General features: G+C 44.5%; 1 non-coding gene across 1 annotated transcript; it reads right to left on the reverse strand.

The window, feature by feature from the left end:
* Nucleotides 1-11,493: 11,493 nt before the first annotated feature.
* Nucleotides 11,494-11,565, reverse strand: trnae-cuc (transfer RNA glutamic acid (anticodon CUC)). Its single transcript has one exon. It is a non-coding gene; the product is annotated as a tRNA-Glu (tRNA).
* Nucleotides 11,566-14,410: the final 2,845 nt, after the last annotated feature.

The following is a 14,410-nucleotide window of genomic DNA, read 5'->3' on the forward strand; positions in this document are numbered from 1 at the left end:
CAGCTGGCTGGACTCAACCTCTCCCCTTTTGGTGCAGAAGAGCTGGTAACGCAGTTTGTTCATCTCAGCAGTGCTGCTATTAGCAACATACATCCGACAGGTGAACTGCTCAATTTTCTGGAACAGCTCATCACTCACATCCCATGTCTGTCCCAGTTGACTAAAAGTCTCTTGGCAGGAAGTGTGCTTTCTCACTATCTTCAGGGCATTCATCTTCCCTCGACCAGCGAATGCACTGACAGTGTCGCAGCCTGTGAAGGCATGTAAGCCAATTAGGCTGTCACAGATGCTGTCTCCAAGTGAACTTGCCAGTTTGGTGATGTCGACAAACCGTGTGCGGTTCTGAGTCCCACACTTCTGGTAGATGGGACAGGTGATGTCCTTCTGGAAGCCAAGACAAAGCACCATGACATCAGTGTCCTCAGCTGTGATGATAACTGACTTTGAGCCCGCATTTGCTGCATGCAATGCATGCAGGAGCAGACGGGTGTCAGCTTCTTCATGTGTGGAGTGCAGTTCTGCTGCTTCCTCACACCCATCTTCTGTCAACTTGTAGCTGGTTTCCTCACAGGTCATGTACAACACCTTGCCATGCAGCATAGCTCTGTATCGTGGGAGTTTCCACTCTTCCACCAGAAACTTGATGAGACTGGTCTTGTTGGAGGAACTGCACAGAAATTTTCTCCACTGCTGGACGTGGTGTCCCCCTGCAAGATTCTTGTACTGGAGAGTGATGTCTCCACCCCGGTTCAGTCGTTCAGCATCTTTGATCGAAGTCTGGTGATAGACATCAAAAACAACATCAATCCTCCCACTCTGTGCTCCCTCATGGAGGACCTGGGTCAAGGCTGACTCTGCCCCCTGTGCAAAGGTTTTGTTGTTGCCATTCATTTTTTGGACCAGGCTCATCCCATCAATGATGGAAGTAGATGGGATTGGGATGTCTTCTGCAGGAGATACATTCTTTTCAAGCTCTCTGGCAAGTGCAGCCTTGTTTGTTTTTCGTAAGGACCCATCAGCATTTGCCAGTGCCCATGGTAGTGGGCCCAATGGGTAGGCAAGGACATCCTTCAGATTCACCTTCCTGCTTTCAGCCACCAGGATCATGTGACTGAAAAGGTTTCTATCTGCCTTCAGAACCACACCCTGTGCTTTCTTTCCATGAGCTTGTTTTGTGCTGACATTGGAGAATGTTTTCAGACTTTGCTTGGTCATCTTGTCGTGGAATTTCACAGGTGGTGGGTCTGCATCTAACCTTGTTTGCTGGAATGCTTGGTAGGCCTCTTCTCCTTTCTCAAGAGCTCTCAAGAGATCTATGGTCACATCAGGTGGAGCCATGTTGCCAGTGGAGAGGCTAACCAAATCAATCTCATCAGGGGACATAGGATTGAGCCAGTTATTCTCCATAAGGTCCATGAGAGACTGGACATCTGCTTCATCTCTCTTGATCCTTGGACTCTGTAGATCTGGATGAGACCATTTGCACCTGCCTTGACCTGTCAGGTCTCTCAGCTGTCTGAGGTACATGCTTCTATACTCAGCTGTGAGATAATATTTGGTCACAGCTCCTGGCTTCAAGCTGAATCCCTTTGTCCCTCCAGCTGTTTGGGTGTCTTTGTTCACCGTTTCTTCTATAGCTTGGTCAACAGGGATTCGGCCAAAGGGATTGGTGGAGCCCAGTTGGACTGAGAAGCCTCCTTCCATGAATTCTGTGTACACATCTGGGTGTGTGATGGGCAGCTCAGACATCTGGGCGTAGTAGTAGGGGAGGTAGCGTGCATAATTCATTCTGTCATAAGCAAAGCACCATGGGATCATTGCTCGAATGCTAGCCAAGTGTAGCATCCAGTCTCCCTCTCTGGATGCTCGGATGAGCCCCAACAAGATTTCAACCATGTCCAAATAGGACATCCAGAAGTTTGAGAGGCTGCCGTTTCCACCTCTAAGGAACTCACGGTAGACTTCAAATAGATCCATGATGCGTGTACAAGAGCTGTTCTCGTGGACCTCCTTCAAAGCATGTTGTGAGACTTCTTTCCCAAGGCTGTCAATGGTCTTCAGTGTCTCATTCAGGTGAACCATGTCATTCCTGTGAGTTTCTTCCAACCAGGACAGGAAACCATTCAAGGTCAGTCGCATGAGAGCCTCATACAGGAGCTTGTGTAGTCGCACTGCCCTGTTGTACTTGCGGCCATCCATAACACCAGCAATTGAGCCTTCTGCAATCATGCCAGACTCCATGCAGAGGTCTTTGAGTCCAGCATCTTGGAAACGCTTTCCTATTATTGCCAGCAGTGTGCAGATGGTGTGGAATACCCCAAGCCTAACGATGATATCATGGAACTTGTCATGGTGTTTCCATGTGATCTCGACAGCCTTCGCATACAGGGCTTGGTCAAAGACACAGACAATCTTCCTCAGGCCTAAGCACTGTATGATGCTCAGTGACTGGTTAAGCACCTCGTTGACAGTAGACATTTGTGTCGCTGGAGCATTGATGGTAGGCAGATAGCCTATATTGTCGGGGATGACCGTCATCTCTCCTCAAGTCAGGATGTTGAAGCCTGTCCAGCTGCTGACTGACTGTTCTTCTTGTTGTGACATGCGTGCTAGGACCCAAAGAAGGTTTTTCTCTCTGGCAAGCTTAGTATTGGCTGCAGTATCGGCATCTGACTTTTTGCTTTGTGGTGGCCCTACCCGTTGTCCAGCATTGTAAGTTGGTAACATTGGTGGGGGTCCATCAATGCTTCTCTTCTTTGTTTTGGGAACAGTGGGCATGGGTTGGACAGGAAGTGGGTTGACTGGCTTTGCTTGCACAGCAATCCCATTGACTCTGTGAGATGTTCCCTCACCACTGACAGTTTCTTCAAGACGGTCGATATTGTCCCAGGCTAAAGTTGTGAATATGCCAGGATGGATGTTAGCTGGAAGGGCAATGCCACTCCCTGATGATGAGAGTTTCTGGAGACACAGGGCAGTGTTGATCTCTTCCATCTGTGAATAGGACACACTGTGACCAAGTCGGTTGAGGATGTTTATCAACTCTACATTTCCTGTCAACGATTTGACACTGAATGGCAGAACAATGTGCTTGGAAGGCTTGGTATTTCCACATGTCACTGCATATACTATGTCATGGCCAAATGACTGCAGAAGGCACTGCACTCTCTGGGATGCATGATCAGGATCATTTGAGCCTGTGAGTAGAGAGTACAGGAAGATAATGAGCGACTCTGGAATGGTAGGACATTCTGCTTCTGGTTTGACTTCAGGCGGCCAGGTTTGAGGAACATCTTGACTTTTAATGTCTGCTCTCAATTTGATGGCTGCTTTGGCTATAACATCTTGTGCACTGACACTTTTCAGGGTCTGCAGCTCCCTTTTGAGAGACTGATTTTCTTTGGCAAGTTCCCTCATGGACAAGTTATCGGGATAGAGGAGGAATTTTCCTTTCTCATCAGGGAATATCTGCAAGGCTCCAGCAAACTCACTCTCCAGGTTTCACCTTATGTGCTTCTTGGTTGATTCCTTGACTTGGGCAATGCCTTGGGAGTTCATTGAAGCTACCAGTCTAGAAGAGAGATCGGTCATTGTCATCACTTGAGGATTGCCAAAAAGCTCCATCCTGATGAAGAGGAACAGCTCATTGTATGCCTTATTCACAGCAGCTTCATACTGGGCTGCAGCATCATCATCTTCATTGCTGGCAACCTCTCCTTTGGAAACCTCTTCTTTGGTGTAAAGTCTATAGCATGACCTGTGGTAGTGCCCTTCAGCTGCTACAAGGTCTCTACTCACAATGGCAAGGATTCTGCTGTCCCTTTTCTTTGTGGCTGCACTCCTGATCTTTGCATCAGCTCGCAGTTCTCGACACTGCACCAGTACTTCTCTCGTATTCTGTCTCTTGGAATATTTGCTGTTTTTCTGACAAAATATGCACTCTGCATCATAAGTCCTAGATGTACTTGGAGCATGTCGAGCTACTCTCTTAGATTGTTTCTCTTCAGCAGAGACACAACTTTTCTTTTCTTTTGCAAGGAGGCCATCAAGAATCTTCTTCATAGTGAAGATACTGCGACACTTTCTGTGGTAGTAGATTGCTGGAATCTGTCCCTCAGGAATGTCTTTTGCCAGTTTCAAAACTGGTGCATGATTTCGTATCTGAGCTGCCCTGAGCAGAGTTCTCCATGAGTCGACACTTTGTAGTGAAACATGCTTATCTGTATCATCAGAACAGTGGATAATGCACTCCACCCGTGGGCGCTTTGGTATTGGGTAAAAACTTGCTTGTTCACCAGTGGCCATATTCAATCAGTTTTCACCTGCCACATACAAACAAATACATGTAACTTAGGTGTATGAACACTACTAAAACAAAGTTTACTTTGCTTCACCAGCGTCATATTACCATTATTTATCTTACATAGCCACAAATAGATACATTACCTAGTTGCTATGCAACAGCTGTATTTTGTCCACATGAGGCCGCTAAAATCAACACAAGATGAAAGTTCCTCGTAGCCACTTTAACTAATCATATTAACATATACATTAAAAGAACATGCTAACATTATGGGAAATTAGCTTACAATCTTCTCCAGAGTGAGACAAGAAGATAGATACCAGTTTCCTCTATATGTGTTTAGTAGAAAGCTATCTGGCTGCACGTTAGCCTAGCTTAGCACAATGAATGGAAGTACACAGTACTGGTTATCCTTGGTTGTTGGCCAACTAAGAACTGTCCCAGAGTTTAAGCTAGGCTAATCAGTACCAGGGGTGTTGAAATGCTATATTTGTAAAAATCTGGGCAAATACACAATCGTGAGAGGCACAGAAACAGGTTTCCTGAAAGAAAAATGAAATAGCTGCTCATTTGGAAAGGTTATCATGTATTATTTTACTTCTGTTAGTGTACCAAATAAAATGGCACCAGTGAAGTTGTGTCACCTTGGGTGATATCGATAACTGGTCTGACCCATGGACTAACTGGCTTTGGTCTAGTTAGTTTCTTAGTAATAATGCCCTTCTAATTTAAGGTTCACAATCACCTCACACAATTAAATAGTATGGGTATATTATACATTTCCTGAATCTTTACAGTCCTGTGAGTATTCCAGTTTTTGTGTTTTGTGTCCCTGATATTCCTAGATGCCACAGGGCTAAAAGAAAGTATATAGTTTAGGCGAACATTGCAGAAAGATGTGTGTTATTGACGGGTTGAAGAGCTCAAGTGACCTCTATATTTGTGAGAAATATCCACAACAGGGCTTGAATGAAAGCTAAGAAGGTCCCCTTTAAAATGATACCAAAGACAATATTATAGAACATTGAAAAATGTCCTGACCATGAGGCTAAACCAGGATATGCACCAGCGTCTAAAATGCAATTTACTTTAGGGGGTGGTTAACTTCATGAGCTGATAACTGTGATACAGCTGCCACTCAGGAATGGTTATCATACCAAAATATCATCTACAGACATGGATCCTTTCAAAAATTATAAGTAAGTTTTGCCACCTTGAGTGTACCGAAATAGGAAATTTTGGGCTCTGGCCCATGGACTAAGTGGTTGTGAGCTGTTTTGCTATCTTTATTTTTCCTTGTAAATATTTTGCATAGCGTGTTTTGTATGGTTACTGGTTTGGTGCGTGTATATAAGGAGGTTTTAAGGGGTTTGCGTGTTTGCGGTCGATCGTCGTGCCAAACGCTGGTGTGGAGTTTGCCAGACTCACCAGAGAACATGGCTGTAAAGTGTCGCCTGGTTTCCCGTGTTGGGTGGAGGACTTGTGCTCTGGCAGTCGGAGAGGTTGTGGGTCACAGCAGCGTTAAATCTGCTGCCAGGACGAACGGCGCTGTGGTGATTTCTGTCGACGCTGTAGCCAAAGCACACCAAGTGGCTGTTGTTAAGGAGAGTTTGGTGTCGGTGTCACCGCTCACCACGCCGTCGACAAGAGTCACAATTTCAAACATCCCGCCGTTCGTCTCCGATGAGTTTGACAAGAGAGCTGTCGAGGTATGGGAAAGTTGTTTCTGGCTGCAAATCGCCGCTGGTTCGACATGTAGTTTCACACAGAAGACCGGTTCAAATGATCCTGAATAAAAAAGACGGAGACTTGGATGTAGCTTTTAGGGTGAAGGGGGATGATTTTGATTATGTGATTTTTGTAAACTCTGGGACCTTGAAGTGTTTTGGCTGTGGAGGAGAGGGTCGTTTGGGTCGGGCATGTCCTGAGAAACACTCTGATGACAAAACGCAGAGTGAAGAAGCGAGAGGACACAAACAGAGGGAAACCAGGCAGACAGTGAAGAGACAACAGAAGAGGGACAGAGTAAAACCAGGCAAAGCAGCGAAGAGACAACAGAAGAGGGACAGAGTAAAACCTGGCAGAACAGCGAAGAGACAACAGAAGAGAGACAGAGTAAAACCAGGCAGAGCAGCGAAGAGACAACAGAAGAGGGAGAGAGTAAAACCAGGCAGAGCAGTGACGAGACAACAGAAGAGAGACAGAGTCCAGATTACACTGAGAAAACTGAACCAACCCAAACAGAGTGAAAAGTCTAAAAAGAAAAACATAGTAAATGGTGAAAAAGAAACACAACATGAACAGGCATCAAACACTACAGGTAGAGCTGCAGAAGGCGCAGTGTTGAGCAGCGATAAGGATTTGATGGGGGAAGAAAAAGTCTGTAAAATTCCTGTACTAAAGAGAAAGTAGTCTGCTAAAACGAGTGGCTCTCAAGCCAAAAAAGGAGCAATAACAAGGGAGAGAAGCAGGCAGTACGAGGAACAACTGTCCGAGGTTGAGTTGAGTATGGAGGAAGAGGAGGAGGAAGGGGACTGTGGTATAGACAGCCAGGTACCTGTATTAAAGAAAAAGCAGCAAGAGGTACAAATATCTGAAGATGAGTTTAAGGAGGAGGATGGTGGCGTAAACAGCCAGACTCACACTTCCTCCCAGTTGTCAGGGGCAGCAAAGCATGAGTACTATGATGCATGCAAATTCTTGCAACAAACAACAAATTTGAGAAATGTCAAAATTGAGGACTTTTTTTTGCAGGTAAAGAATTGTTTATGTACTCTGTTAAATCTCAGATGAGAAAAAAAAAGAAGAATGGGGCTAAACTGAAAAAGAGATGTACAGGTTAAGGAAAATGGCTCTGAAAATCAAACAAGAATTACAGCATGAAGAGTCAGAAGCAGTGTAAGACAAATCATTTCCCGTTCTGGTTAATGTTGTTCTTTTATCATGTGTTTCTTCTCACATCAGTCTTGATGGCCAACTTTACACTTAATCTAAATGGAGCAAGAGACATGAGAAAGAGAGCATGTCTTTTTGAATTTGTAAAACTAAAGCTTGTTGACGTCATGTTTGTCCATGAAACACATAGTGATATCATGAATGAAACTGACTGGAAGAAGGAGTGGGATGGTGACGTTGTCTTAAGTCATTTGAGTAGATCTAGTGGAGGAGTGGTGCTCCTCTTTTCTAAAAACTTTTTACCACAATCTTATGTGGTAGAGGAAATAGTGATAGGTAGATTGATGGTAGTTAGAGCCAAATATGAGTCTTTTACTTTGGTATTTGTAAATGTATATGCTTCAAATGCAGGGCCTGACAGAGTTCAGTTTTTAACTGACCTCAGTGTGGTTTTAAATCAGTGTGGACCTGAAGAGTTTTTATCTCTGGGAGGGGATTTTAACTGCACAGAAAATGATAATATGGACAGAAATCATATTGAACCTCATGCTGCCTCCAAATGTGCAGTCAAGCAGTTGTTAGTAACTCATAGTTTGGTTGATGTGTGGAGAGAGATGCATGAGGATGTTAGGCAGTGCACCTGGGTTCATAGTAGAGAAACATATTTTACTATGGCACGATTAGATCGTTTCTATTCTTTCAGGCATAATTTTAGTATTTTTAAAGAATGCAGGATCATGCCCGTAGGTTTTTCAGATCACTCAATGGTGACGTGCAATGTTTTTATTGCAAAAGTAAAACAAAAGTCTGCTTATTGGCATTTTAACACTGCTCTGTTACTAGATGCACATTTTAAAGAAACTTTTTTTTGTGGAATATTTTCAAAACTAGGAAAAGGCAGTTTACGTCATTGAAACAATGGTGGGATTATGGGAAAGTGTAGATTAAGCAGGTTTGTCAACAGTACACTCTCCATGTCTCTCGTGACATTACCAAATCTATGAAGGATCTAGAGATTGATATAGTGGAGCTGCAGAATTCTGCAGGGTCCAAAGGAAACCGAGGTTGTGTTGAAGACCTTAAGTCCAAAAAAATCCTTGCTGGCTGACTTGCTGGGCGTTAAGACACAGGGGGGCATTGGTCCGGTCTCGCTTTCAGAGTGCCGCCCTGATGGACTCACTTTCAAAGTTTTTCTTCAGCCTAGAAAAAAAGAAGAATGGACAAAGCAGGTTCATTCACACTCTAAAATCAACGACAGGACACCTGCTGACTACGGCCAGTGAGATCCAGAAGAGGGCTGTGGATTTTTACTCTCTTCTGTACAGCAGTGAGTACACCGAGAATGAAGGGGCATTTTATTCCTTCTGCAATGGGCTGGCCAGAATCTCAGAGGAGACTAACAAGGATTTGGAGGGTCCTGTGACTACAGAGGATCTGTCTACAGCGCTGCAGAGCATGCAGGGGGGAAGGCCCCTGGGATTGATGGACTCCTGCCGGAGTTCTACAAAGCTTTTTGGACTGAACTGTGTGACGACATCATTGAGGTCTTCACTGAATGTTTTAATGACTAATTTTTGCCCCAGAGCTGCAGGAGAGCTGTTCTGACATTGTTGCCAAAAAAGGTGACCTACAAGATATAAAGAACTGGCATCTGGTCTCTCTTCTGTGTGCAGATTACAAGCTGCTTTCCAGAGTCCTATCCAACAGACTGAAGAAGGTGATAGATCAGGTCATCCATCAGACCCAAACCTACTGTGTGCCCAACAGGTCCATTGTTGACAATGTGTCACTAATTTGGGATGTTTTGGAAGTCTCTGGTCCATTGGGCTTTGACGCTGGTCTGGTTTCATTGGATGAGGAAAAGGCTTTTGACCGGGTTGAGCACCAACTCCTTTGGAAAGTGTTGTAAAGGTTTGGCTTCAGCCCTGGACTTATTGCCAAGATTGAGGTTTTGTACAAAGATATTGAGAGCGTACCAAAAATGAATGGTGTTTTGTGTAAACCTTTCAAAGCATATGGAGGTATAAGACAAGGCTGCTCAATGTCAGGCATGCTCTATACGCTTTCAATTAAACTCTTATTACACAATTTTCCCTCTTATATTGGTGGTCTGTGTTTGCCTGATTTTGGCACAAAATTTGTTTTGTCTGCATATGCAGACGATATAGTTATCATTATAAAAAGTCAAGATGATGTTAATTTGATTGAGAAAATTGTGAAAAATTTTGGGAATCTTTCAGCCGCTAAAGTAAACTGGGCAAAAAGTGAAGCCTTAGCAGTCAGAAAGTGGTCTGCAGGTCTCCCTCAGCTGCCAGGAGGGCTAAATTGGAAGGGGGGGTTCAAGTACCTAGGAGTGTTTCTAGGTGATGACTAGACTGTTTGGAAAAACTGGGAAGGGTTGGTGGAAAAGGTGGAGGGGAGATTACAAAAGTGGAGATGGCTGTTACCACAAATGTCTTACAGAGGAAGGGTTTAAATAGTTAATAATTTGACAGCCTCCACCCTCTGGCACAAGCTAACCTGTTTGAAGCCCCCTGCCGGATTGTTAAAAAAAGTACAGTCTATTCTTGTGAACTTTTTTGGGGATAAACTGCACTGGGTACCACAGAATATACTATACCTACCAAAAGAGATGAGAGGGCAGGGTTTGGTGCATCTAGAGAGCAGAGTAGCAGCCTTTAGACTACAATTCATACAGCGTTACCTCACAGGGATTGATGATGAGCTGTGGAGACCTCTCATGAGCATTATTTTAAAGAAGGTACACGGATTGGGTTTAGACGCCCATCTGTTTTTAAAAGACTGTTTTTAAGAGCGTGCATGACCTGCCACCTTTTTATCAAGTATTGTTTAAAGCTTGAACTCTATTTAAGTGGTGCAGACTGGAGCCTACAGCATCTCTGTTTTGGCTCCTGGAAGAACCTCTAATCCATGGGGCCAGGCTGGACATTCAGGATGACAGCAAAACAGGTCTTAACCGGAGGCTATGCTCAGCTGGAGTTGTTAAGTTGAAGCACATTGTGGATGCTGCAGGTCCAAAGCTTCTTGACACGGAGGCAATGGCTTCACTGCTGGGCTTGAGGTCAAGCAGACCCACTAGAGACATTCTTAATGCATGGCTTAAAAGACTCACCAAGGAGGAACTGGACATGCTGCATTACAATGCCATTGGGACCGAGACTGCTGATAATGGAGATCCTTTCCCTGAGTTGGGCCTCCAAATGGACCAGACTGGACTAACAGGACCTTTGCTGGTCCCAAATTTGGCTACTAAAATGGACCTTTACATGTTAGATGGCAAGGTCTTGTACAAATGTTGTGTTGTAGCCATGAATAAGAAAATACTAAATGAGAGAAAGGACACTGTATGGAGAACAAAGCTAAAAGTGGCAGATGATTGTAAGCCAGTGTGGAGGGTGCTGTATAAAGCCCCGCTGAACAAAAGGTCAGGTGACTTGCAGTGGAGGATCCTATAGGGAGCGCTGGCAGTTAACAGTTTAATTTCTAAGATAAATCCAACTACTTCTGTTAAGTGTCCTTTCTGCCAGTCACCAGAGACAATTTTTCATTGTTTCGTGGAATGTGAAAGACTTAAGGTGCTTTTTGAAACTTTACAAATCATATTCTCACACTGTAGTGAAAAATTGAATGAAACTGTTTTTATCTTTGGTGCTGGGTACAAGAGAAAGGATGCGGAAAAGTGGCAACTTTTAAATTTTGTAGTGGGGCAAGCTAAGTTTTCGATTTATAGAAGTAGGAAAAGTCTAATTAATAATGGTTCGGAGGAAGATTTACTTCCTTTGTTCATTGCAAGGGTGAAGGCGAGAGTCCGAGTGGATTTCAATTTCTTTACCCTAATGAACAACTTAGATGAATTTATTTTGCGGTGGTGTTTCACTAAAGCCGTTTGCTCAGTCAATGAGGGGCAGTTGGTATTTTATTCTGTTTTTGCATAGTTGTTTTTTTTTACCCTTTGGGAGCATGTGACTTGAACCACTGATCTAAAAAAAAGAAAAAGAAAAAAAGACCTTTTGGATGTCAAAATGTAAAGGAGTTACTTATGTTGATGTTGTGAAATGGATGTCTTTGTGAGTTTTTGTTTTATGTAAAGTAAAGAGTTGTTTAAAATTTTAAAAATGATCTCTCTCTCTCACACACACACACACAAATGTGTGTTGTATAGTGGGAGAGGAAAATTGTCTTTCCTCTTCCACTATATCTTGTTACTGGACGATGCCTATGCAATTATAAGAACGGCTGCATTATACAGAATTTTCTAATAAGCTATATAAGCTTTCCCTGACCGGGAATCGAACCCGGGCCGCGGCGGTGAGAGCGCCGAATCCTAACCACTAGACCACCAGGGGGCTGTTTGCAATGAAGCTGCCACTCCTCCATCAGTGGAATGTCTGGCATGTGTGGCAACAGGAACGGCCGATTTCGATCTTAGTGTCTAAGAAGAAAAAAAACAGCTGTTATGAACAAAACAGCTGTCTCCACACTGGAGTGTCCTCTCTATCTGTCTTCCCACCTATCGGTCTCTTGTCTACCGTTATTTGTGTTGATGTGTCTGTCACGTCACTGGTTCTTCTGCCTGTGCATGGGTCATGTGCAGGGGTTAAAGTGGGATTTGGTAAGTGGGGGATCTCTGTATTAGAGAGGTGGGCAAAAGTGCGGGAGCGATAGCATTGTTAGCTAATAATAGCTACCGGTAGCTAACGTTTGCTAGCTAGTTAGTTATTTGAATGAAAATATTGCATGGCCAGAGCTAAGGTTGGACAAACATAACTAGCTAGCTACCGGTAACGTTACCGGACGCTACCGATAGTTAGCTTGCCTAGCAGCATTCAAACAACTAGCCAGCAACGTCAGCAACTAGCTAGCAACGTTACCGGGTGGAAGATAGCTAGTTAGCTAGCTAGCTAACTTTACGTTCGCTAACGTTAACTAACGTTAGTTGCTTGAATGAAAACCACAGCAGAGCTAGACAAAACTATTGGAAATACTATTGGAAATACACTGAAGATACTCACTCTTTGTGCCCCCCAATCCAAGATAATAGTGCAGGTAGCAGGTTGACGCTCTCTCGAGTCTTGTCTGCCTGGTGCGGTGAACTGACCCTGACCCGTGAGTGTGAAGCCAGTCTCTTTTGATGTCAAGTCTGGTGAAGCCAGACAGCAGGCAGGTGCGGGTCACGTGAGGACGCGATATCATTCAAACTTTTAGAAAAAGTAAAGTAGTATAAAAATAGAAGAACGACTTTATTTGCGATTTATTTTGTAATGCTTGTGAATTGGCTGCATCATGTTTTTTGTTTTGAATTTTACTGGGACAAAAGGTTGAAATTACTCCTGTCTACAGAGTGCCGGATCTCAGCTCCGGTTGACTTGGGGGAGGAGGGGAAGTGCCGGTGTCGGGATCCGGGTAGCTCCGGCCCACTTTAATCACTGGTCATGTGTAATACCAGGTTTCACTGGGGGCAGAGGGCTCCACTATGAGTGGCAGTTTGCAGCGCCGAAAGAAGAGCAAGAGGAAGTGGAAGAAGAGGCTGTGGCTCCTTCTCAAAGACACGGTGCTCTACCTTTCACATCCCGTGAGATGAGGGGCACAGAGTCTCCCACACCAGCCCCAAAATACACACTGTCACTCAGGCTTATCACAGGGAGGCACTCACACACACTGGCATATACTCAAACAACCTCTGTGTTTTTCGTCTCTCCCTTCAGTCTGGCAATGTGCTGTGGAATGAAAATCTCTTTCACTGTTTAAATTACAGTTTCATAGTTCATATTACAACTGTTCATATTACAGCCCTGTTCATCCCAACAGGGTGGATTCATGCTGTTCTGACTCCAGGGCACTGTCTGGCTTTTGGAGGGAATTTCCTACACTGTCTCAACATTGACATGCAGCTACGGTCAGTCCTCTATAGCCCTTTTCTCTCCAGTCACATCTAATTTCAGATCATCTTTGGCTACATCTCCTCAGACATGATTTTCTAAATTGTGACACTTGTGGTCTGCCATATTAATTATTTAGATATGTAGATATCTAGGTAGTTTTGGCGACAGGCATGGGCACAAGTCCATGAATACTGGGATGGCATCCAGCTCTTTACCTGTGCCCCCATCCATAGGGTTAGTGGTTGTGTCAGGGAGGGCATCCAATGTAAAATTTTGCCACATCATTATGTGGATTGACAAGACCATACCAGATCAGTTGAGGCCCACTACCAGATCGGTTGAGGCCCCGGGTTAACAACAACTGCCATTGGTGCTGTGCCCTCACAGGGTACCGATGGAAACTATAAAATCTGCTGTGGTGACCCCTGAGAAACAGGGAGCAAGCTGAAAGAAGAAGTTAATATTACAACTCTTTCTTTGGGCAAGACACTAATTACTAACCTGTTCTGGGGAAATCTCTCTTTCTTTCTCTCTCTCTCTCTCTCTCTCTCTCTCTCTCTCCTCCTCTCTCTCTCTCTCTCTCTCTCTCTCCTCTCTCTCTCTCTCTCTCTCTCTCTCTCTCTCTCTCACACACACACACACACACGCTTGATTGCTGATAGTCCATTGAGTCCAATGATGACATCCCCTCCTCATTAATGGTGCATTCTTTGACGACTGTAGAGTCCAATTCTTGATCCACAAGTTTTATTGCACGTTGGGCATATGAAGTCTGAGTTAGTGGGGGCAGGCATGGTTGTTTGTCTCCTTAGTTTTTTCTGTTGTTTTTTTCACATTCCTCTCAATTTCCTGCTGTTTTATACCTCTGTGGCAGATCTCCCGCCAATTAGAACGGTTGATGGCAACTTGCTCCAGTCTCAAGGGGTCGATACAACACTTCTTTAGTGATGTTTTTAGCTGGTATTTGTATCGCTTCTTCTGACCACCTGCGGACCGGCGGCCCAGATGAAGCTGTCCATACAGGACTTGACGTGGCGGGCATTCTTGAGGCATCCTGTTGACATGCCCAAGCCAGCGCAGTTGGTGTTCAGTGACCGTGGCTTCTATGCTCTTGCAGTTTGTCACAGCAAGAATCTCAGCATGAGGAACACGGTCACGACATGTGATCCCCATGACCTGCTGCAGACACCTTATGTGGAACCGCTCCAGCAACCTTAGGGGGCGGCTGTATGTGACCCAGGCTTCACAGCTGTATAGAAGAGTTGTGATGCAGACGGCTTTGTAAATGGCAATTTTGGTGTGCAGGTGG

Source organism: Lampris incognitus, chromosome 2, assembly GCF_029633865.1.
Source record: "Lampris incognitus isolate fLamInc1 chromosome 2, fLamInc1.hap2, whole genome shotgun sequence".
NCBI lineage: Eukaryota > Metazoa > Chordata > Actinopteri > Lampriformes > Lampridae > Lampris > Lampris incognitus.